Below are 23,838 nucleotides of genomic sequence, written 5' to 3' on the forward strand. Positions count from 1 at the left end.
CTCAGGTGAAGAAACAGAACTCGCGGAAAGACAGCGCTCCAATGAACACTGCTAAGCTTAAATTTTGATTTAAAGCTTTCGTGACTGCAGTAATTCATGTTCGTAGTTTTTTCGGTAAAGTCACCACGTTGAAGGGAAACAACAAAATAATAAAATATATATATAAAACAATTAAAAAAATTCTCACGACGTTTCGACCATAACTCAAACGGTCGTATTCAGGTGTGTTGGTTTGCATAAATTTATTTTTAAACGGCGCATTTATTTATTTATAAAAAAAACGTTAGCGCCACGCGCAACGATTTGGCAGTTTATTTAGGACTAGTCCATATATACTGCTAAGCTTATTCTTGGTTCTTTCGGTAAAGTCACCACGTAGAAGCGAAACGATGAAATCATAAAAACAGAAAACAAAAACAATTCTCACGACGTTTATCGTTTTATATTTTTATTATTTTACTAGCTGTACCCGGCCACGCGTTGCTGTGGCCCAGTCTGGTTAAATGGCAAAGAAAGAAAAGAGAAAGCGTTTCTAAAATCTTCTTTGGTTCTTCGTCGTGAGAATATTATTGTGTTATTTTATTTTATCAATTTATTATTTTATTCTCATTCTACGTGACTTTACCGAAAGAACCAAAGAAGATGAATCATTGCAGTCACGAAAGCTTTAAATCGTTTCTAAAATATTTAATTTCACAATTCTTGTGGGTATACAATATTTTTTGTTGTTCCATTGTCTGTGTAGATATAGAGATTGTCTGGTTTGCCGACTCTAGAACACGCAACATATAATTGTCCATGTGAGAAGCAATCCGTGGTCTAGATCTAAACCGCACAATTCTAAAGATTGGCCCTGAGCTTTGTTGATGGTGATTGCAAACGCCAATCGAATTGGGAATTGCAATCTCTTAAATTGAAATGGCATATCCGTTGGAATCGTAGGAATGCGAGGAATGAGGACATCTCCACCTTTGAAAGGTCCTGCCAAGATTGTTGCTTCAACGACGTCGCTCATTAACTTTTTTTACTGCAAGTAAAAAAAGTTAATGAGCAGACAGTCTCATCCCTTCACCTGATGAAGGCCGCTTGTGTTGTGGCCGAAACGTCGTGAGAATATTATTGTGTTATTTTATTTTATCAATTTATTATTTTATTCTCATTCTACGTGGTGGTGACTTTACCGAAAGAACCAAAGAAGATGAATCCTTGCAGTCACGAAAGCTTTAAATCGAAACTGAATCATATTGTTAAGTTCGTAGACGTCTTTGTTCTTGGCCGCAAGGATAGCTCGTTGTTCACTCAGCCAATCGTGATTCTTATAATTGGTTTGCATATCGGGAAATACTTTTTCAACCACTTCTTCTTTTGACGTCACTCAATTGCAGAAGTTATGAGCCAATGAAATTCGTCCCGAGGTCAGATCAACCGGCACCTTTCTGTTCCCATTTTCCAGCAATTGATGTGAGAATATTTCAGCTGATCGATCGTTTTGCAGCTGGACGCGCATATTTGTAGTTAATTTTAACGTCTTTACGTGTCGCCACAAAGTGGAGTATTTCGGGCAAGCATTTACTTCGTCCGCTGGTGTCGATCGAGGAATTACAGGCAACGTTTGCCTGAGATCTCCTTGCAAGCAATATTAATGCGTTCCCAAATGGGTCTGATGTTTCCACGCAAATCTTACAATGATCGATCAAGAGCCTCGAGCGATTTGTTTTGCGCGCCATTGTGCATTCATCCCAAACAATAAGTTTGCATTTCTGCAATACTTTTCCCATGCCGGATGCTTTGGAAATGTTGCACGTGGGAGTTTCAATGAATGGCATGTTCAGTGGCAATTTCAAAGCGGAATGAGCAGTTCTTCCACCCGGTAGCAATGTCGCAGCTATTCCGGACGATGCAAGAGCCAAGGCTATGCCATTTTGGGGTCGAATTGCTGCCAGAATTAATCTAATTTGGAACGTTTTACCAGTTGCTCCTGGCGCATCTGAGAAGAAGATTTCTCCAACTCCGTTATTGATAGTCTGCATGATTTGATCGCAAATGCCTTTTTTGCTCAAGCGTTAGCTCGGGGAATATTTGATTGCACATACGACAAAAGATCACCCGTGTAGCAAATTTTGTCCACGACGCAATTCTACATCGAACGAAGCAGCAGCAGCAACAGCTCGATTCGGTGATGGCATTCCCAATTGATTGGGAACTTTGTTCGCAATTTCTAGGCACAAATCTTCAATGATCATCAACGCCGCGTTGCAGATTTCTGCTGTGAAATCCACGTTCGTATTTGAATTTTCCCCGCGGTATTCGACGGAAAATACCTTCAGCCGTGTGCGATTTATATTTCTCCCGTAACTCTGTCGGAGATGAAGGGGAGAGCAGGCGGTCAATACGATCGCAAACAATCCGCGAATTTGATTTGGATGTGACGTGTTTGCACGTGTCATCAATGCACGCGTCCCAGCGTCGGTCGTTCGCCAGTCGATTCAGAGCTTGACGTGCACTGTCGGAAAGTGGCATGTGCAACGCCGGTGACAATTCTCAATTGCTGGAAAGACCTTGGGCCGGGCACATTCGCCAACAGCATGCGAAGAAAGGAGCATCCACCTTGATTGGGATGCGCGGTGCACAGTCTACCTATCGTAGTTTCATAATAAAGGTGTTTTGGGTTAGATCGCGTTTATTTATAAATGTGTCGTAACCCTCCACCACCCGACACGGCCAATCAGCAAAAAAAAAGTGTCACGTTGACAAAAGACACAAAATAGTTCACTACTTTAGCCCACCGGTGTGTTGAAGAGTGAATCCACATTTACAGTTTGAGTAGTACTGTGACGTTTCGCTGGTAAATACATCCAGCATCATCGGACAATTCGCCAGAATGGTTACGACACATTTATAAATAAACGCGATCTAACCCAAAAACCTTTATTATGAATAATATCGGTCCGCCAAAGCCTACGTGTTAAACTATCGTAGTTTCTTTGAATATGCCAGGTTGTCCGTCCGACTCGCTCTCTCCTCGTTTGCGTCGATGAAATGATTTTCTCCTCGCGTTCCACGTGCAATACGTAGACACTTCCGAATACAGCGGGTGTTTTTTCCCGCAAACGTGTCATTTTGACTTATCGTGAAGAAAGCAGTTAACGTTGAAAGCCGGTGGATTCGGGGCTATCCGTTGCACATTTGCAGCTGTGAAATACACGCGTTGTCCGTTGTCCGGATGTGCCGCTAAGTGAACGGCAGCTGGACTTGGTTCATGTATGGGAGATTAACGAATTCGCCGTACAGCTTCACTGCTGCTCACGTTTCTTCCGGGCCTGATACTGTGCGATTTCATCGATATCACTTGCCGCCTTTAATCACGTACTTACAAATGTATTTGATCGATTTAACGGAGTTACAGTAGTCCACGTTCATGTGCGCTTTGTATGTTTTTGATAGCAAAGGGACGAATATGGAACAACAGCCCACGGGTTATGGACTCCGATGTTACCGTTTCGCCTTTGTACGGTGGCTGATTTACCGCCATCTTCTGCTGATGCTCTTCTGTATTAAGGATATCCATCGTTTCCTGTAACTGTGTTGGATGCTAATGCTCGAGGACATCGCTTAGAGCATTTTCCGTCGATCACGCATGGTGAATTTTTGGATTCGGTGTACTGCACGGTCCGTGTATCATATTTTTCGTCGCAACTTCATGCGAATCGGCGTATTTCAGCGCGTATTACATCGCCGATTTCGTTTGATAGTGGTTTTGTTATCGAGCCAGATGAGTATATGTGCGTGTGGCAATCCTCTCTTTTGCCATTCCACTGAGTATATCCAGCAGCGCACAGACCCAAACACTTCATGTTTTAACCATGAAATCCATCGGCGATTTCAGCTTCTGTCTGAAAACGCGTGCTGTGATGTCATGCCTATCCGCCGGCGATTGCCTAGAAAGTAAGAGCTGTTGTATATCGTCCCAAGCTGGATTGCACGTGAATGTAATGACACACCTGATGACGACCGTTTGTGTTATGGTCGAAACGTCGTGAGAATTTTTTATTGTTTTATATTTTTATTATTTTATTGTTTCCCTTCAACGTGGTGGTGACTTTACCGAAAGAGCCAAGAATACTAAACCATCAATTTACTTATAGCAAAAAAGTTATATCGTAGAAAATAAATTTAATAGAGTAATAGAAAAGCAATTTAATAATACAAAATGAATTTAATAATGGAAAATAAATTTAATAATTGAATACAAACGTAGTAATAGAAAATAAATTAAATAACATAAAATAAATGCAATAATAAAATACATTCAATAACAGAACACATTAATTTTTTAATCATAATAATATAAAACAATCAAATTCTCACGAACGTTTCGACTGCAACACCAAAGCAATCATCATCAGGTGTGAAAACCACAGCAACAATAAAAGAATAAAAATATAAAATAATAAAATTATTATTCTTGGTTCTTTGGGTAAAGTCACCACCGCGTAGATGGGGAAACAATAAAATAATTAAAATATAAAACAATAAAATTATTGTAAAACAATAAAATTATTATTCTTGGTTTTTTGGGTAACGTCACCACCACGTAGAAGGGAAACAATAAAATAATCATAATAAAACAATAAAATTCTCACGAACGTTTTGACTGCAACACAAGCAATCATCATCAGGTGTGAAAACCACAGCAACAATAAAATAATAAAAATATAAAACAATAAAATTATTATTCTTGGTTCTTTGGGTAAAGTCACCACCACGTAGAAGGGAAACAATAAAATAATCATAATAAAACAATAAAATTCTCACGAACGTTTCGACTGCAACACCAAGCAATCATCATCAGGGTGTGAAAACCACAGCGAGAACAATTTGAAACAAATTAATGTGTTCTATTATTGAATGTATTTTATTATTGAATTTATTGTATATTATTTAATATATTTTCTATTATTACGTTTGAATGTAATGAATAGGTCTGGACGCCCATAGTGACGAACAAACGCATTTGCATTTTGAGCGTACTCATGCATATGACGTGACCTGCCTGTATATGCAGATGGCAAAGTCGTTAGTCTTCCAACGTTCGTTGTGTTATCGTCATTGACAACTGCATCTCGCAAATGAACGTATTCCTCAGAGCGAAGCTTGGCCCGATTCAAACGGATGAATATCGAGCGTTCTGTTTCGATCTTTGCATACATATCTGCGATGTATTGGTGAAACAATTGACGGCATTTCAAAATGTGATTGTCTTCATTCTCTCGAATCATTATTAATCGGTATGAATAATAGTTAATTGCGCTGCATTTCTTATTTGTTTATTCGCCACTGACTGGATTTATCATCGTAACGTTGAAGCGATATCCATCGGCACCATCCCAAAAAAATGACTGGATATTGCAGGGCATCGTAGCATCGATGAGTTTCTGCAACGTTTGTCAATTGATCGTTTCTCCGATGAAGGACAATATCTCTAGGTTGGAATTGATCTCCGACTATAACAATTGCCACTTCGTGACTGCAGTAATTCATATTCTTAGTTCTTTCGGTAAAGTCACGTTGAAGGGAAACAACAAAATGAGAAAATATATATATAAAACAAAAAAAATTCTCACGACGTTTCGACCATAACACAAACGGTCATCTTCAGGTGTGTTGGTTTGCATAAATTTATTTTTAAACGGTGCATTTGTTTATTTATAAAAACGTTAGCGCCACGCGCAGCGATTTGACAGTTTATTTAGGACTAGTCCATCTATATTCTGAAAAGAGGAGGGGGGAGACGATTTTTTTTATAATGTATGCTGTCTGAAAGCCACTGTAAGCGTGAACAATCAATTAAGACCTGAAATGGTTTATCAAATCTTTCCAATGATTGCTAAGATATAATCCATTCTCTCGAATCATTAATCGGTATGAATAATAGTTCATTGCGCAGATAGAAGATGGATTCTATCTTAGCAATCATTGGAAAGATTTGATAAACCATTTCAGGTCTTAATTGATTGTTCACGCTTACAGTGGCTTTCAGACAGCATACATTATAAAAAAATTCGTCTCCCCCCTCCTCTTTTCAGAATATAGATGGACTAGTCCTAAATAAACTGTCAAATCGTTGCGCGTGGCGCTAACGTTTTTATAAATAAATAAATGCGCCGTTTAAAAATACATTTATGCGAACCAACACACCTGAAGATGACCGTTTGAGTTATGGTCGAAACGTCGTGAGAATTTTTTTTGTTTTATATATATTTTAATATTTTGTTGTTTCCCTTCAGCGTGACTTTACCGAAAGAACTAAGAATATGAATTGCCACTTCGTCTATAGTTGGAGCATCGAATCTTCGCACATGTTCTCCAGCAGGCGTTTTGTCGGCATGAGTAGCAATCTTGTGTGTATCAGATGGCATCATGTCAATTGCTGTTTTGAACAAACGCACTAAGTTATTTTTTTCGCGAAGAAGTTCTCGCAGTTGGGAAACGATGCCGGTAGAAATTCCGCAGCGTGCATTCAATTCACCGTCGCCATCGCCGATGAAATACATTTGTGGGAATTTTTTGTTGTCCTTTCACTTTGAAAGTTGGCATGAATTGAGCTGTTACGATTTCTGCGCCGCACGACGTCATTTGGAAGCATGGGTTTGTATTTCCTGATGTCAGATTGGAAATGCTTTGATTCGGCGGTATATCCGGCAGGCAAAGTTTTCAATGTCTCCGGCGGTTCTCCAAGTTGAGGAAGTTTAATTTTTTCCTGGCGGCGCAACACATTATCTTTCGTTTCTCCATTAAAATTTCCGAGCCTTGCCGATAAGGACGCACTTCAGTCACAGTGCCGATGAGAACATGCCGGCTCAAAACTATAATCATCAGTTGGGTTGTACCGGAATGCGAGGCGGATTGTGATCGCGTGATTGCTGAGCACGTAGTCGTGTTTGACGCTGATCTGCTGTTACTCGTTGACGTCTTTCGGGCCACTCTCAGCCTATTCTTGGCTCTTTCGGTAAAGTCACCACGTTGAAGGGAAACAATAAAATAATAAAACACACACATGAAAGAATAAAAAAATTCTCACGACGTTCCGACCGTAACACAAACGGTCGTCATCAGGTGTGAAAAACGCCGCACCTGATGACGACCGTTTGTGTTATGGTCGAAACGTCGTGAGAATTTTTTTTCTTGTTTCATATATATCTCAACTATTTTATTGTTTCCCTTCAAACGTGGTGACTTTACCGAAAGAGCTAAGAATGTGAATTATACTCGGTAGGAGCGAAGTTGTAAACTGAGTGTACCAGCCTGCAATAGATTAATGTGTCCGTCCGTCCGTCCCCTTTCAATACTTTAACGAAGTGAAATCTCGTGTTTGTTGGGGTCTAAAAATAAAATTGCGCAAAATTCCAATGTCCCTACCAGCCCACCCTGCAGGGACCTGTTACTGGTAGGAACGAGGTTGTAAACTGAGTGTACCAGCCTGCAATAGTTGTTCATAGTTTCATTTATTTTGGTATAGCCCTGTGAGCCATTCGGCTCTTGAATCGGGTGCATCCGCAACAAACAAAAACATGAACAAGAAAACATCATAAAGTGACTTTGTGTGACTGTGCAAACAGAAAATACAGGGGAAAAAAATATCAAAATATTCCTGCAGTAGCACCGTACACCAACGCTCTGTGCAAAAATCCCAGTGGGATGCACAGTCAGACAACAACAACAACCACAAGACAACTAAGATTAAGGCCATCAGTCTAACTCCGTACTACAATAAACAAAAACATGGCCAAAACAAAAAAAACGTTTCGAAAATCACCAAAATAAAAGCCATAAATGCAATGTAACAGTGATCATAGGGACTGTGACCGAATTTTTAACAATAAACTACGTAAATAACTTATAACACCAAAATCTAGAGCCATATTTTAGGCCACTGAATAGCAGTGGCAGCTAGGGTTGTACAACTCCTCTAGAGCAGTTTTGAGTGAAGATCTCACAGGTAGTGATTCAAGTTGCAGTTTATTGGCAATAGCATTCCAGACCCTGGGGGCATCAATAGCAAAGGCTCTTCCTCCAGTTTTTGTACGGCAATAGGGATTAATGTGTCCGTCCGTCCGTCCCCTTCCAATACTTGAACGAAGTGAAAAATTCCAATGTCCCTACCAGCCCAGCCTGCAGGGACCCTGTTTATCAGAGTTGTCTCTTTTGTTTGCATTTTGATTGCTTGTGTTGTGGTTATTGCAAACACGATGCCTTGAATAAAGGTGTCAGTTTTTGTGCCAGTTAAAAGGGTAAAAACCTCATTACTATATCTTGTTACTGGCAAAGGAGGTCTCATAATGTTAATGCTCGCCCCGAGCCCTCAATAACTCTGATGGTGCGCTGTTGTTGAGTTGTACGCCTTTTGGCGTCTTCTGGTCCAACACCAGTGGAGAGACTAAAGGGCTCTAAGAAAAGCCGTCTCGGGTGTGGACCAATCAAATTCAAGGACAGTGCCAATATTATACTCGGTAGGAGCGAAGTTGTAAACTGAGCGTACCAGCCTGCAATAGATTCATGTGTCCGTCCGTCCCCTTCCAATACTTTAACGAAGTGAAACATTCCAATGTCCCTACCAGCCCCACCCTGCAGGGGCCCTGTTTGCAGTCACGAAAGCTTTAAATCACTCTCAGCCTGTCGCGTTTAATTCTCTTGAGAACGAAGCAGAACGCGATGGCCGGTTTGCTCGCAAACCGTGGCATCCTCAAGCCTGGCTGCACGTCGCTCCGCTGTTCCCTCGGGCGCATATTTGAGCCATTCTTCGTCTGTGTCACTCGTTCGCCGATGCCCGTTCTTCCACGCTTTGAATCGCCACCAAGGAGATCTTCTCTCAAAACTGCTCTTGAGGAGTCGCACACCCCTAGCTGCCGCCGCTGCTATTCATCGGCGTAAAATAACATAAAACGTTTCGCTCCGGATGGCGCTGCAAAGTATTATCAGTATTTTGATTTTAGCGTGCTGATCTTAAGGGTGCATTGAAAAATTTGATACTCCGACCGATGCTTCTGTTGTTTGTGGAGTGACTCGTGCAGCCAGCTATGGCTCTAGGGTTTGGTGTTACATGTTATTTTTTATGTAGTTTATTGTTAAAAAATTCGGTCACAGTCCCTGTGGTCACTGTTACGTTGCAATTATGGCTTTATTTTTTGGTGATATGGAAAAGTTTTTCGGTTTGGACATGTTTGTTTTGTTGTAGTACGGAGTTAGACTGATGGCCTTAATCTAAGTTTTCTTGTGGTTGTTGTTGTTTGACTTTGCATCCCACTGGGATTTTTTTTTGCACACAGAGTTGGTGGTGTACACGATGCTTTTTTCAGGAATATTTTTGCTGGTTTTTTTTTCCCCCCATGGATTTTCTGTTTTGCACAGTCACACACACACACAGTAGTCACTTTAAGATGGTTTTCTTGTTCGTGTTTTTGTTTTTCTGTGTTTGTTGTGGTCGCACTCCGATTCAAGAGCCGAATGGCTCACAGGGCTCGATACCAAAATGAACTGGAACTGAAACTGAACTTTGATTGGCAATTCCCTCGGTTTGATCTTCTGCGGGGCGTTATTTGGGTGAACGGAAGCAGATCGATTGCACTGAAAAAGACGACAGAACGCTACGACAAAGTGACACGCGCAAGGTTGCGAAACATTGAAGACAGGGGGAGAAGAAAAAAAGACGAGCTTAAAAAAAAACTAAGAAAAAAACTAAGAAAATGAAAAAAAATTATTAACGAAATATTTCAACGCAAACGCAGATCAATCGACCGAGCTCAATTCCAGCGCCAATTGCGCTGACAAACTAAAAAGAAAAACCAGTTAAAAGCACGTGGTGCGAAAACGATGAAAAAAATAAAATAAAAATAAACTAAACTCGCGAAATGAACGCCAAGGGGCAAACGACACGGCTCAAATCCAAGGCAATGTCACACGAAATAGTTAAATAAAAATGACGAACGAACAAAATCGAAATCTATGAAAATTCAATTGAACAATGCAATCGGAAACGTTGAAATGGAATCGTCAAATTGGAAATTTGGAAATCCGTATAAAAGGATCGTAAATCTGAAACATTGAAATGGAATCGTTAAAATATTTAGTACAGCGTGTGTTGCTTTTACGTCCAACAGATGGCGCTGTTTTTCAAAAAAAGCATATTTTAACCTGTCACAGGTGTGACATCTATATAATAGTAGGTATATAAAAACATAGTAGGTATATTTAAAAAAAACATGCGTCTATTCGAATGCAACGTTGTGTCAAAATTTCAAAGCAATCGGTGAAGAACTTTCGGAGATTTAAGATTTTGAACAAACGAAAATTAACATTTTTATTTATGTAGATAAGAAGATTGTTTCCCTTCTACGTGGTGGTGACTTTACCGAAAGAACCAAGAATAATAATTTTATTGTTTTACAATAATTTTATTGTTTTATATTTTTATTATTTTATTGTTTCCCTTCTACGTGGTGGTGACTTTACCGAAATAACCAAGATTAATAATTTTATTGTTTTACAATCATTTTATTGTTTTATATTTTTATTATTTTATTGTTTCCCTTTTACGTGGTGGTGACTTTACCGAAAGAACCAAGAATAATAATTTAATTGTTTTATATTTTTATTATTTTATTGTTTCCCTTCTACGTGGTGGTGACTTTACCGAAAGAACCAAGAATAATAATTTTATTGTTTTACAATAATTTTATTGTTTTATATTTTTATTATTTTATTGTTTCCCTTCTACGTGGTGGTGACTTTACCGAAATAACCAAGAATAATAATTTTATTGTTTTACAATCATTTTATTGTTTTATATTTTTATTATTTTATTGTTTCCCTTTTACGTGGTGGTGACTTTACCGAAAGAACCAAGAATAATAATTTTATTGTTTTATATTTTTATTATTTTATTGTTTCCCTTCTACGTGGTGGTGACTTTACCGAAATAACCAAGAATAATAATTGTATTGTTTTACAATAATTTTATTGTTTTATATTTTTATTATTTTATTGTTTCCCTTCTACGTGGTGGTGACTTTACCGAAAGAACCAAGAATAATAATTGTATTGTTTTACAATAATTTTATTGTTTTATATTTTTATTATTTTATTGTTTCCCTTCTACGTGGTGGTGACTTTACCGAAATAACCAAGAATAATAATTTTATTGTTTTACAATCATTTTATTGTTTTATATTTTTATTATTTTATTGTTTCCCTTTTACGTGGTGGTGACTTTACCGAAAGAACCAAGAATAATAATTTTATTGTTTTATATTTTTATTATTTTATTGTTTCCCTTCTACGTGGTGGTGACTTTACCGAAATAACCAAGAATAATAATTGTATTGTTTTACAATAATTTTATTGTTTTATATTTTTATTATTTTATTGTTTCCCTTCTACGTGGTGGTGACTTTACCGAAAGAACCAAGAATAATAATTGTATTGTTTTACAATAATTTCATTGTTTTATATTTTTATTATTTTATTGTTTCCCTTCTACGTGGTGGTGACTTTGACCGAAAGAACCAAGAATAATAATTGTATTGTTTCACAATAATTTCATCGTTTTATATATTTATTATTTTATTGTTTCCCTTCTACGTGGTGGCGACTTTACCGAAAGAACCAAGTACAATAATTTTATTGTTTTATATTTTTATTTTTTTATTGTTTCCCTTCTACGTGGTGGTGACTTTACCGAAAGAGCCAAGAATATGAATCACTGCAGTCACGAAAGCCTTAAATCAAAATTTAAACTGCTAAGCTAGGCAGCGTCCCCCCCACCTCCACCTACCCTATATAATAATCATAATGAAAATCTTTTATTACAAAGCAGCTCTCTTGACAGTAAGTTTTGGCTGTGCCAGTGACTTTACCGAAAGAAATAAAGAAGCAAAGAGCAAACTTCACGGGGAGCTACAGCTGGGGGGTCGTGCACTGAACGAGATCTACCGGACAAGTTCTAGCAAGCGCCTCGTACCACAAGCAAGACGTCGTAACCCAAGACGTCGTACCCCAAGACGTCGTACCACAAGACGTCGTACCCCAAGACGTCGTACCCCAAGACGTCGTACCCCAAGACGTCGTTACCCCAAGACGTCGTACCCCAAGACGTCGTACCCCAAGACGTCCTACCCCAAGACGTCGTAACCCAAGACGTCGTACCCCAAGACGTCCTACCCCAAGACGTCGTACCCCAAGACGTCGTTATCCCAAGACGTCGTACCCCAAGACGTCCTACCCCAAGACGTCGTACCCCAAGACGTCCTATCCCAAGACGTCGTACCCCAAGACGTCCTACCCCAAGACGTCGTAACCCAAGACGTCGTAACCCAAGACGTCGTAACCCAAGACGTCCTACCCCAAAACGTCGTAACCCAAGACGTCGTACCCCAAGACGTCGTACCCCAAGACGTCGTAACCCAAGACGCCCTACCCCAAGACGTCGTAACCCAAGACGTCGTACCCCAAGACGTCGTAACCCAAGACGTCGTACCCCAAGACGTCCTACCCCAAGACGTCGTACCCCAAGACGTCGTACCCCAAGACGTCGTACCCCAAGACGTCGTACCCCAAGCAAGACGTCGTACCCCAAGACGTCCTACCCCAAGCCGTCGTACCCCAAGACGACTACCCCAAGACGTCGTACCCCAAGACGTCCTACCCCAAGACGTCGTTATCCCAAGACGTCGTACCCCAAGACGTCGTACCCCAAGACGTCGTACCCCAATACGTCGTAACCCAAGACGTCCTACCCCAAGACGTCGTACCCCAAGACGTAGTACCCCAAGACGACTACCCCAAGACGTCGTAACCCAAGACGTCATACCCCAAGACGTCCTATCCCAAGACGTCCTATCCCAAGACGTCATACCCCAAGACGTCATACCCCAAGACGTCGTACCCCAAGACGTCGTACCACAAGACGTCGTACCCCAAGACGTCTATACACTACTATACACTACACTATACACTACAAACTACACTACTATACACTACACTATACACTACTATACACTACACTACTATACACTGCACACTACTATACACTACACACTACACTACTATACACTATACACTACACTACTATACACTATACACTACTATACACTACACTATACACTACTATACACTACACACTACTATACACTACACACTACTATACACTACACACTACTATACACTACACACTACACTACTATACACTACTACACACTACACTACTATACACTACACTACTATACACTACACTGTACACTGCACTACTATACACTACACACTACTATACACTACACACTACTATACACTACACACTACTATATACTACACACTACACTACTATACACTACACTACTATACACTACACTGTACACTGCACTGTACACTACACAGCTGAGTGGTGCACAGAGACCACGTGGTCAGCCCCTACTGGTGTCAGTTGAGTGGTGCACAGAGACCACGTGGTCAGCCCCTACTGGTGACAGCTGAGTGGTGCACAGAGACCACGTGGTCAGCCCCTACTGGTGACAGCTGAGTGGTGCAAAGAGACCACGTGGTCAGCCCCTACTGGTGACAGTTGAGTGGTGCACAGAGACCACGTGGTCAGCCCCTACTGGTGACAGCTGAGTGGTGCACAGAGACCACGTGGTCAGCCCCTACTGGTGTCAGCTGAGTGGTGCACAGAGACCACGTGGTCAGCCCCTACTGGTGACAGCTGAGTGGTGCACAGAGACCACGTGGTCAGCCCCTACTGGTGACAGCTGAGTGGTGCACAGAGACCACGTGGTCAGCCCCTACTGGTGACAGCTGAGTGGTGCACAGAGACCACGTGGCCAGCCCCTACTGGTGACAGTTGAGTGGTGCACAGAGACCACGTGGTCAGCCCCTACTGGTGACAGCTGAGTGGTGCACAGAGACCACGTGGTCAGCCCCTACTGGTGTCAGCTGAGTGGTGCACAGAGACAGCTGCCACTGGGGGTGCCCCCACCAGCCACCCTACCCACCCACACCCCCACCCACACACCCCCCCACCCACACCACCCCCCACCCACACACCCCCCCACCCACACCACCCCCCACCACAATCCGTGACGTGTACGAAGGAGATTGCGCAATCTGTTTACTTTGTTTTTGTTCTCCAAAGTTGTTTTTTTATTTCATCAAACTTTTTACAAAACCAAGGGAGTGGCGGTGCAGGCTGCGTTGGGGCCATCTGTACACGGTGGGTGGGTGGGTGAGTGGGTGGGTGAGTGGGTGGGTGAGTGGGTGGGTGGGTGAGTGGGTGGGTGGGTGGGTGGGTGAGTGAGTGAGTGGGTGGGTGGGTGGGTGAGCGAGTGAGTGGGTGGGTGAGTAAGCGAGTGGGTGAGTGAGTGGGTGGGTGAGTGGGTGAGTGAGCGAGTGAGTGAGTGGGCGGGTGAGTGAGTGAGCGAGTGAGTGAGTGGGCGGGTGAGTGAGTAAGTGAGTGGGTGAGTGAGTGGGTGGGTGAGTGAGTGAGTGAGCGAGTGGATGGGTGAGTGAGCGAGTGAGTGAGTGGGCGGGTGAGTGAGTAAGCGAGTGGGTGAGTGAGCGAGCGAGCGGGTGAGTAAGCGAGTGAGCAGGTGGGTGGGTGGGTGAGTGAGTGAGCGAGTGAGCGAGCGGGTGGGTGGGTGAGTGGGTGGGTGGGTGAGTGAGCGAGTGAGCGGGTGGGTGAGCGAGTGGGTGGGTGGGTGAGTGAGTGAGCGAGTGAGCGAGCGGGTGGGTGGGTGAGTGGGTGGGTGGGTGAGTGAGCGAGTGAGCGAGTGGATGGGTGGGTGAGTGAGTGGGTGGAGGAGTGAGCGAGCGAATGAGTGGGTGGGTGGGTGAGTGAGTGAGTGAGCGAGCGAGCGAGCGAGTCATCAGTGAGTCCCCATGTCTCGTGCCCGGCACGCCACAGCGGTGATGAGGGCTGCTCCCTTGCCGCTGCCGTCCTCTGAGCTGACGAAGCGGACGTCACATTCTGGCGCCAGCAGCTCCACCGTCTGCTGCATCACCTGGGCAAAGCTACGCACACAGAGACACACACACACACACAGGTACACACACACACATAGATACACACACAGGTACATACACACACAGGTACACACACACACACAGTCACACACACACACAGGTACACACGCACACACAGACACACTCACACACACAGACACACATAGACACACATAGACACACACACAGACACACACACAGGTACACACACACAGGTACACACACACAGTCACACTCACACACACACAGGTACACACACACACAGGTACACACACACACACACAGGTACACACACACACACTGACACACAGGTACACACACACAGGTACACACACACAGGTACACACACACAGGTACACACACACACACACACAGGTACACACACACACACTGACACACAGACACACACACAGGTACACACTCACACACTCACACACAGTGTACACACTCACTGCGGGTGCAGCTTGTACAGGGTCCCGTCCACCCCGGCGGTGACCCGCATGCGCGCCAGGCCCCGTGCCCTCGCCATGCGGGTGGCGATGGCGGCGACCCCGGCACCGCACAGCTGAGCGGCACGCCGGGACACCGCCCGGCACACCTCCTGCACCACGAGCGCGTCCTCGCAGGACGACTCCAGGCCCAGCTGGTGCAGGATGGAGCGCACCTGGAGTAGAGCTAGTCGGTCGCTGCGGGGGCAGGGAGGGGTGGGTGGGTGGGTGGGTGAGAGTGGGTGGGTGGGTGTGTTGGTGGGTGAGTGGGTGGGTGGGTGAGTGGGTGGGTGAGAGAGTGGGTGGGTGGGTGAGAGTGTGGGTGGGTGGGTGAGAGAGTGGGTGGGTGAGAAAGTGGGTGAGAGAGAGAGTGGGTGGGAGAGTGGGTGGGTGGGTGGGTGGGTGAGTGGGTGGGTGGGTGGGTAAGTGGGTGGGTGGGTAAGTGGGTGGGTGGGTGGGTGGGAGAGTGAGTGGGTGGGTGGGTGGGAGAGTGAGTGGGTGGGTAGGTGGGAGAGTGAGTGGGTGAGTGGGTGGGTGGGTGAGTGGGTGGGTGGGTGGGTGAGTGGGTGAGTAGGTGGGTGAGTGGGTGAGTGGGTGGGTGAGTGGGTGAGTGGGTGGGTGGGTGGGTGAGTGGGTGGGTGGGTGAGTGGGTGGGTGGGTGGGTGAGTGGGTGAGTGGGTGGGTGAGTGGGTGGGTGAGTGGGTGAGTGGGTGGGTGGGTGAGTGGGTGGGTGGGTGAGAGAGTGGGTGAGAGAGTGAGTGGGTGGGTGGGTGAGTGGGTGGGTGGAGAGTGAGTGGGTGGGTGGGAGAGTGAGTGGGTGGGTGGGTGGGAGAGTGAGTGGGTGGGAGAGTGAGTGGGTAGGTGGGTGGGAGAGTGAGTGGGTAGGTGAGTGGGAGAGTGAGTGGGTAGGTGAGTGGGAGAGTGAGTGGGTGGGTGGGTGGGAGAGTGAGTGGGTGGGTGGGTGGGAGAGTGAGTGGGTGGGTGGGTGGGAGAGTGAGTGGGTGGGTGGGTGGGAGAGTGAGTGGGTGGGTGGGTGGGAGAGTGAGTGGGTGGGTGGGTGGGAGAGTGAGTGGGTGGGTGGGTGGGAGAGTGAGTGGGTGGGTGGGTGGGAGAGTGAGTGGGTGGGTGGGTGGGAGAGTGAGTGGGTGGGAGAGTGAGTGGGTTGATGAATGGGTGGGAGAGTGGGTGGGTGGGAGAGTGAGTGGGTGGGAGAGTGAGTGGGTTGATGAGTGGGTGGGAGAGTGGGTGGGTGGGTGGGAGAGTGGGTGGGAGAGTGGGTGGGTGGGTGGGAGAGTGGGTGGGTGGGTGGGAGAGTGAGTGGGTGGGAGAGTGAGTGGGTGGGTGGGTGGGTGGGAGAGTGAGTGGGTGGGTGGGAGAGAGAGAGAGAGAGTGGGTGGGTGAGTGTGTGGGTGGGTGAGTGGGTGGGTGGGTGAGTGGGTGGGTGGGTGAGTGGGTGGGTGGGTGAGTGGGTGGGTGGGTGAGTGGGTGGGACGGTGAGTGAGAGGGTGAGTGGGTGAGAGAGTGGGTGGGTGGGTGAGTGAGAGAGAAAGTGGGTGGGAGAGAGAGTGGGTGGATGGGGGAGTGGGTGGGTGGGGGAGTGGGTGGGTGGGTGAGTGGGTGGTGGGTGGGTGGGAGAGAGAGTGGGTGGGTGGGTGAGTGAGAGAGAGAGTGGGTGGGAGAGAGAGTGGGTGGGTGGGTGAGTGGGTGGGTGGGTGAGTGGGTGGGTGGGTGAGTGGGTGGGTGGGTGAGTGGGTGGGTGGGTGAGTGAGTGGGTGAGTGAGTGGGTGAGTGAGTGGGTGAGTGGGTGGGTGGGTGGGTGAGTGGTGGGTGGGTGGGTGGGTGAGAGTGGGAGGGTGGGTGGGTGGGTGAGTGGGTGGGTGAGTGGGTGGGTGGGTGGGTGAGTGGGTGGGTGGGTGAGTGGGTGGGTGGGTGGGTGAGTGGGTGGGTGGGTGAGAGAGTGGGTGAGAGAGAGAGTGGGTGGGAGAGTGGGTGGGTGGGTGAGTGGGTGGGTGGGTAAGTGGGTGGGTGGGTGGGTGGGAGAGTGAGTGGGTGGGTGGGTGGGAGAGTGAGTGGGTGGGTGGGTGGGAGAGAGAGAGGTGGGTGGGTGGGTGGGTGGAGAGTGAGTGGGTGAGTGGGTGGGTGGGTGAGTGGGTGGGTGGTGAGTGGGTGGGTGAAGTGGGTGAGTGGGTGGGTGGGTGGGTGGGTGAGTGGTGGGTGGGTGAGTGGGTGGGTGGGTGGTGGGTGAGTGGGTGGTTGAGTGGTGAGTGGGTGGGTGGGTGAGTGGGTGGGTGGGTGAGTGGGTGGGTGGGTGGAGAGTGGGTGAGAGAGAGAGTGGGTGGGAGAGTGGGTGGGTGGGTGGTGAGTGGGTGGGTGGAGAGTGAGTGGGTGGGTGGGAGAGTGAGTGGGTGGGTGGGTGGGAGAGTGAGTGGGTGGGTGGGTGGGAGAGTGAGTGGGTAGGTGGGTGGGAGAGTGAGTGGGTAGGTGAGTGGGAGAGTGAGTGGGTAGGTGAGTGGGAGAGTGAGTGGGTGGGTGGGTGGGAGAGTGAGTGGGGGGTGGGTGGGAGAGTGTGACTGGGTGGGTGGTGGGAGAGTGAGTGGGTGGGTGTGAGTGGGTGGGAGAGTGAGTGGCTGGTAGTGGGAGAGTGAGTGGGTGGGTGGGTGGGAGAGTGAGTGGGTGGGTGGGTGGGAAGAGTGAGTGGGTGGGTGGGTGGGAGAGTGAGTGGGTGGGTGGGTGGGAGAGTGAGTGGGTGGAGAGTGAGTGGGTTGATGAGTGGGTGGGAGAGTGAGTGGGGGTGGGTGGAGAGTGTGAGTGGGTGAGTGGGTGGGTGGGGAGTGGGTGGGTGGGTGAGTGGGTGAGTGGGTGGGTGAGTGGGTGAGTGGGTGGGTGGGTGGGTGAGTGGGTGGGTGGGTGAGTGGGTGGTGGGTGAGTGGGTGAGTGGGGTGGTGAGTGGGTGAGTGGGTGGGTGGTGAGTGGGTGGTGAGTGGGTGTGTGGTGAGAGAATGGGTGAGAGAGAGAGTGGGTGGGAGAGTGGGTGGGTGGGGTGGGTGAGTGGGTGGGTGGAGAGTGAGTGGGTGGGTGGGAGAGTGAGTGGGTGGGTGGGTGGGAGAGTGAGTGGGTGGGTGGGTGGAGAGTGAGTGGGTAGGTGGGTGGGAGAGTGAGTGGGTAGGTGAGTGGGGAGGAGTGGGTAGGTGAGTGGGAGAGTGAGTGGGTGGGTGGGTGGGTGGGAGAGTGATTGGGTGGGTGTGGTGGGAGAGTGAGTGGGTGGGTGGGTGGGAGAGTGAGTGGGTGGGTGGGTGGGTGGGAGAGTGAGTGGTGTGGGTGGGTGGGTGGGAGAGTGAGTGGGTGGTTGGGTGGGTGGGTGGGAGGAGTGAGTGGGTGGGTGGGTGGGAGAGTGAGTGGGTGGGGTGGGTGGGAGATGGGTGGGTGGGTGGGGAGAGTGAGTGGGGTGGGTGGGAGAGTGAGTGGGGTGGGAGAGTGAGTGGGTTGGAGAGTGAGTGGGTGGGAGAGTGAGTGGGTTGATGAGTGGGTGGGAGAGTGGGTGGGTGGGAGAGTGAGTGGGTGGGAGAGTGAGTGGGTTGATGAGTGGGTGGGAGAGTGGGTGGGTGGGTGGGAGAGTGGGTGGGAGAGTGGGTGGGTGGGTGGGAGAGTGAGTGGGTGGGAGAGTGAGTGGGTGGGTGGGTGGGAGAGAGTGGGTGGGTGGGTGGGAGAGAGAGTGGGTGGGTGGGTGGGTGGGTGGGAGAGAGAGTGGGTGGGTGAGTGGGTGAGTGGGGTGGGTGGGTGAGGTGGGTGGGTGGGTGGGTGGGTGAGTGGGTGGGTGGGTGGGTGGGAGAGTGAGTGGGTGGGTGGGTGGGAGAGTGAGTGGGTGGGTGGGTGGGAGAGTGAGTGGGTGGGTGGGAGAGAGTGAGTGGGTGGGGAGAGTGAGAGGTGGTTGATGAGGAGAGTGGGTGGGTGGGAGAGTGAGTGGGTGGGAGAGTGAGTGGGTTGATGAGTGGGTGGGAGAGTGGGTGGGTGGGTGGGAGAGTGGGTGGGAGAGTGGGTGGGTGGGTGGGAGAGTGAGTGGGTGGGAGAGTGAGTGGGTGGGTGGGTGGGAGAGTGAGTGGGTGGGTGGGTGGGAGAGAGAGTGGGTGGGTGGGTGGGAGAGAGAGTGGGTGGGTGGGTGGGAGAGAGAGTGGGTGGGTGAGTGGGTGAGTGGGTGGGTGGGTGGGTGAGTGGGTGGGTGGGTGAGTGGGTGGGTGAGTTGGTGGGTGGGTGGGTGAGTTGGTGGGTGAGTGGGTGGGTGAGTAAGTGGTTGGGTGAATGGGTGGGTGAGTGAGTGGGTGGGTAAGTGGGTGAGTGGGTGGGTGAGTTGGTGGGTAAGTGGTTGGGTAAGTGGTTGGGTGAGTGAGTGGGTGGGTAAGTGGGTGAGAGGGTGAATGAGTGAGAGGGTGAGTGAGTGAGAGGGTGAGTGAGTGAGTGAGAGAGTGAGTGAGTGAGAGGGTGAGTGAGTGAGAGGGTGAATGAGTGAGAGGGTGAATGAGTGAGTGAGAGAGTGAGTGAGTGAGTGGGTGAGTGAGTGGGTGGGTGAGTGGTTGGGTGAGTGAGTGAGAGGGTGACTGAGTGAGTGAGAGAGTGAGTGGGAGTCTCTCACTCTCGATGTGGGACAGGAACTTGGTTTCAAAGATGCCGGGAAGCGTCAGCCGGGGAGAGACTCGGCCCCGGAAGAGGAGGCCCTGCTGGGTCAGATCCAGCAGCACGTGGCGAACGATCTCACCCAGATACATTCCACTCATCATCTTCTCGTAGCTGCGGCAGTAGAGACGGGCGGAGGAGGGGCAGGGGTCACAGTGTTAAGAGACGGGGGTCACAGCGCTAGAGATGGGGGTCACAGTGCTAGAGATGTGGGTCACAGCGCTAGAGATGGGGGGGTCACAGCGCTAGAGATGGGGGTCACAGTGTTAGAGACGGAGGGGTCACAGTGCTAGAGATGGGGGTCACAGCGCTAGAGATGGGGGTCACAGTGCTAGAGATGGGGGTCACAGTGCTAGAGATGGGGGTCACAGTGCTAGAGATGGGGGTCACAGTGTTAGAGACGGGGGGGTCACAGTGCTAGAGATGGGGGTCACAGTGCTAGAGATGGGGGTCACAGTGCTAGAGATGGGGGTCACAGTGTTAGAGACGGGGGGGTCACAGTGCTAGAGATGGGGGTCACAGTGCTAGAGACGGGGGGTCACAGTGCTAGAGATGGGGGTCACAGTGTTAGAGATGGGGGTCACAGTGCTAGAGATGGGGGTCACAGTGTTAGAGATGGGGGTCACAGTGCTAGAGATGTGGGTCACAGTGCTAGAGATGGGGGTCACAGTGTTAGAGACGGGGGGGTCACAGTGCTAGAGATGGGGGTCACAGTGCTAGAGATGGGGGTCACAGTGCTAGAGATGGGGGTCACAGTGTTAGAGATGGGGGAGTCACAGCGCTAGAGATGGGGGTCACAGTGCTAGAGATGGGGGTCACAGTGTTAGAGATGCGGGTCACAGCACTAGATATGGGGGGGTCACAGCGCTAGAGATGGGAGTGGGCCCACTCCACAGTGCCGGGGCCGGGAGCCGTACGTTTGCTTCCCCGGGTTGAGGGAGCCGGCGTCTACGGCGCGGTCAAACTCGGTGCGGATGTCGTCCAGGGCTCCGTCGTCTCCGAATCCGCCCCACTCCGTGTTGATGCACATCCGTCCCTCGTCCCCCTCCACCAGCTCCACGTTGCTCATCTCCTCCATGTAGCACGCGTTGCTGCCCGTGCCTGGCGCAGCCACCACCACCGTCATCAACATCGCCACCATCAACATCATCATCAACATCGCCACCATCAACATCATCATCAACATCGCCACCATCAACATCATCATCAACATCGCCACCATCAACATCATCATCAACATCGCCACCATCAACATCGCCACCATCAACATCGCCACCATCAACATCGCCACCATCAACATCATCATCATCAGCATCGCCACCGCCACGATTATCATCAACATCATCATCAACATCGCCACCACCATCATCAACATCGCCACCATCAACATCATCATCAACATCGCCACCATCAACATCATCATCAACATCGCCACCATCAACATCATCAACATTATCATCAACATCGCCACCATCAACATCGACTCCATCATCTTCAACATCGACACCATCATCATCAACATCATCACCATCGCCACCACCACCATTGTCATCAACGTCACCACCATCATTTAATCAACGTCATCAACATCATCATCAACATCGCCACCGCCACGATTATCATCAACGTCATCAACGTTATCAACAACATCGCCACCACCATCATCATCAACGTTATCAACAACGTCATCGCCACCATCAACATCATTGTGGGCACGGAGACACAACATCGGGACTCGGGGTCAGAGTCAACATTGGGGCTTAGTCCTGGCCTGTTACGGGCCCTGGTGTGAGGCCTGGTGCGAGGCCTGGTGTGAGGCCTGGTGTGAGGCCTAGTGTGAGGCCTGTTACGGGGCCTGGTGTGAGGCCTGGTGTGAGGCCTAGTGTGAGGCCTGTTACGGGGCCTGGTGTGAGGCCTGGTGTGAGGCCTGGTGTGAGGCCTGGTGTGAGGCCTGGTGCGAGGCCTGGTGCGAGGCCTAGTGTGAGGCCTAGTGTGAGGCCTGGTGTGAGGCCCTGGTGTGAGGCCTAGTGTGAGGCCTAGTGTGAGGCCTAGTGTGAGGCCCTGGTGTGAGGCCTGTTACGGGGCCTGGTGTGAGGTCTGGTGTGAGGCCTGGTGCGAGGCCTGGTGCGAGGCCTAGTGTGAGGCCTAGTGTGAGGCCCTGGTGTGAGGCCTGTTACGGGGCCTGGTGTGAGGCCCTGGTGTGAGGCCTGGTGTGAGGCCTGGTGCGAGGCCTGGTGTGAGGCCTGGTGTGAGGCCTGTTACGGGGCCTGGTGTGAGGCCCTGGTGTGAGGCCTAGTGTGAGGCCCTGGTGTGAGGCCTGGTGTGAGGCCTGGTGTGAGGCCTGTTACGGGGCCTGGTGTGAGGCCTGGTGCGAGGCCTGGTGTGAGGCCTGGTGTGAGGCCTGTTACGGGGCCTGGTGTGAGGCCTGGTGTGAGGCCTGGTGTGAGGCCTGGTGCGAGGCCTGGTGTGAGGCCTAGTGTGAGGCCTGGTGCGAGGCCTGGTGTGAGGCCTGGTGTGAGGCCTGGTGTGAGGCCTGGTGTGAGGCCTGGTGTGAGGCCTGGTGTGAGGCCTGGTGCGAGGCCTGGTGTGAGGCCTAGTGTGAGGCCTGGTGTGAGGCCTGTTACGGGGCCTGGTGTAGGCCGAGTACGAGTCTGTCGCAGGGACTAGTGCTCACCCAGTGAGCACTAGTCCCTGTGACAGACCGCTGAGTACTCACCCAGGTACCAGGACGAATACTCACCCAGGTACCAGTACGAGTACTCACCCAGGTACCAGTACGAGTACTAACCCAGGTACCAGTACGAGTACTCACCCAGGTACCAGGACGAGTACTCACCCAGGTACCAGGACGAGTACTCACCCAGGTACCAGTACGAGTACTCACCCAGGTACCAGTACGAGTACTCACCCAGGTACCAGGACGAGTACTCACCCAGGGACCAGTACGAGTACTCACCCAGGTACCAGTACGAGTACTCACCCAGGTACCAGTACGAGTACTCACCCAGGTACCAGGACGAGTACTCACCCAGGTACCAGGACGAGTACTCACCCAGGTACCAGGACGAGTACTCACCCAGGTACCAGGACGAGTACTCACCCAGGTACCAGGACGAGTACTCACCCAGGTACCAGTACGAGTACTCACCCAGGTACCAGTACGAGTACTCACCCACGATGAGTCCGATCTCGCAGTTGGGGTCTTCGTAGCCGCATGTCATCATGGTGCCCACTGTGTCGTTCACCACCGCCACCACATCCACGTCGAACTCCTTGGGGGGGGGGAGGGGAGGGGAGGGGGGGAGGGGGAGGAAACGGGGTCACTCACGGGGTCACGGGGTCACTCGCGGGGTCACTCGCGGGGTCACGGGGTCACTCACGGGGTCACTCACGGGGTCACTCGTGGGGTCACAGGGTCACTCACAGGGTCACTCACGGAGGCACTCACGGGGTCACTCACAGAGACACTCACGGGGTCACTCACGGAGACACTCACGGGGTCACGGGGTCACTCGCGGGGTAACTCGCGGGGTCACTCGCGGGGTCACTCGCGGGGTCACTCGTGGGGTCACGGGGTCACTCACGGGGTCACTCACAGGGTCACGGGGTAACTCGCGGGGTCACTCGCGGGGTCACT

At 49.4% G+C, this 23,838-nt stretch overlaps 1 pseudogene; it reads right to left on the reverse strand.

The window, feature by feature from the left end:
• Positions 1-14,166: 14,166 nt before the first annotated feature.
• The window catches only part of LOC116936811 (hexokinase-2-like), a 61,512-nt pseudogene continuing 51,840 nt past the window's right edge, over positions 14,167-23,838 (reverse strand).

Source organism: Petromyzon marinus, unplaced genomic scaffold, assembly GCF_048934315.1.
Source record: "Petromyzon marinus isolate PM22_M1 ecotype Great Lakes invasive population unplaced genomic scaffold, UKy_Petmar_22M1.pri1.0 PM_Scaffold_73, whole genome shotgun sequence".
NCBI lineage: Eukaryota > Metazoa > Chordata > Hyperoartia > Petromyzontiformes > Petromyzontidae > Petromyzon > Petromyzon marinus.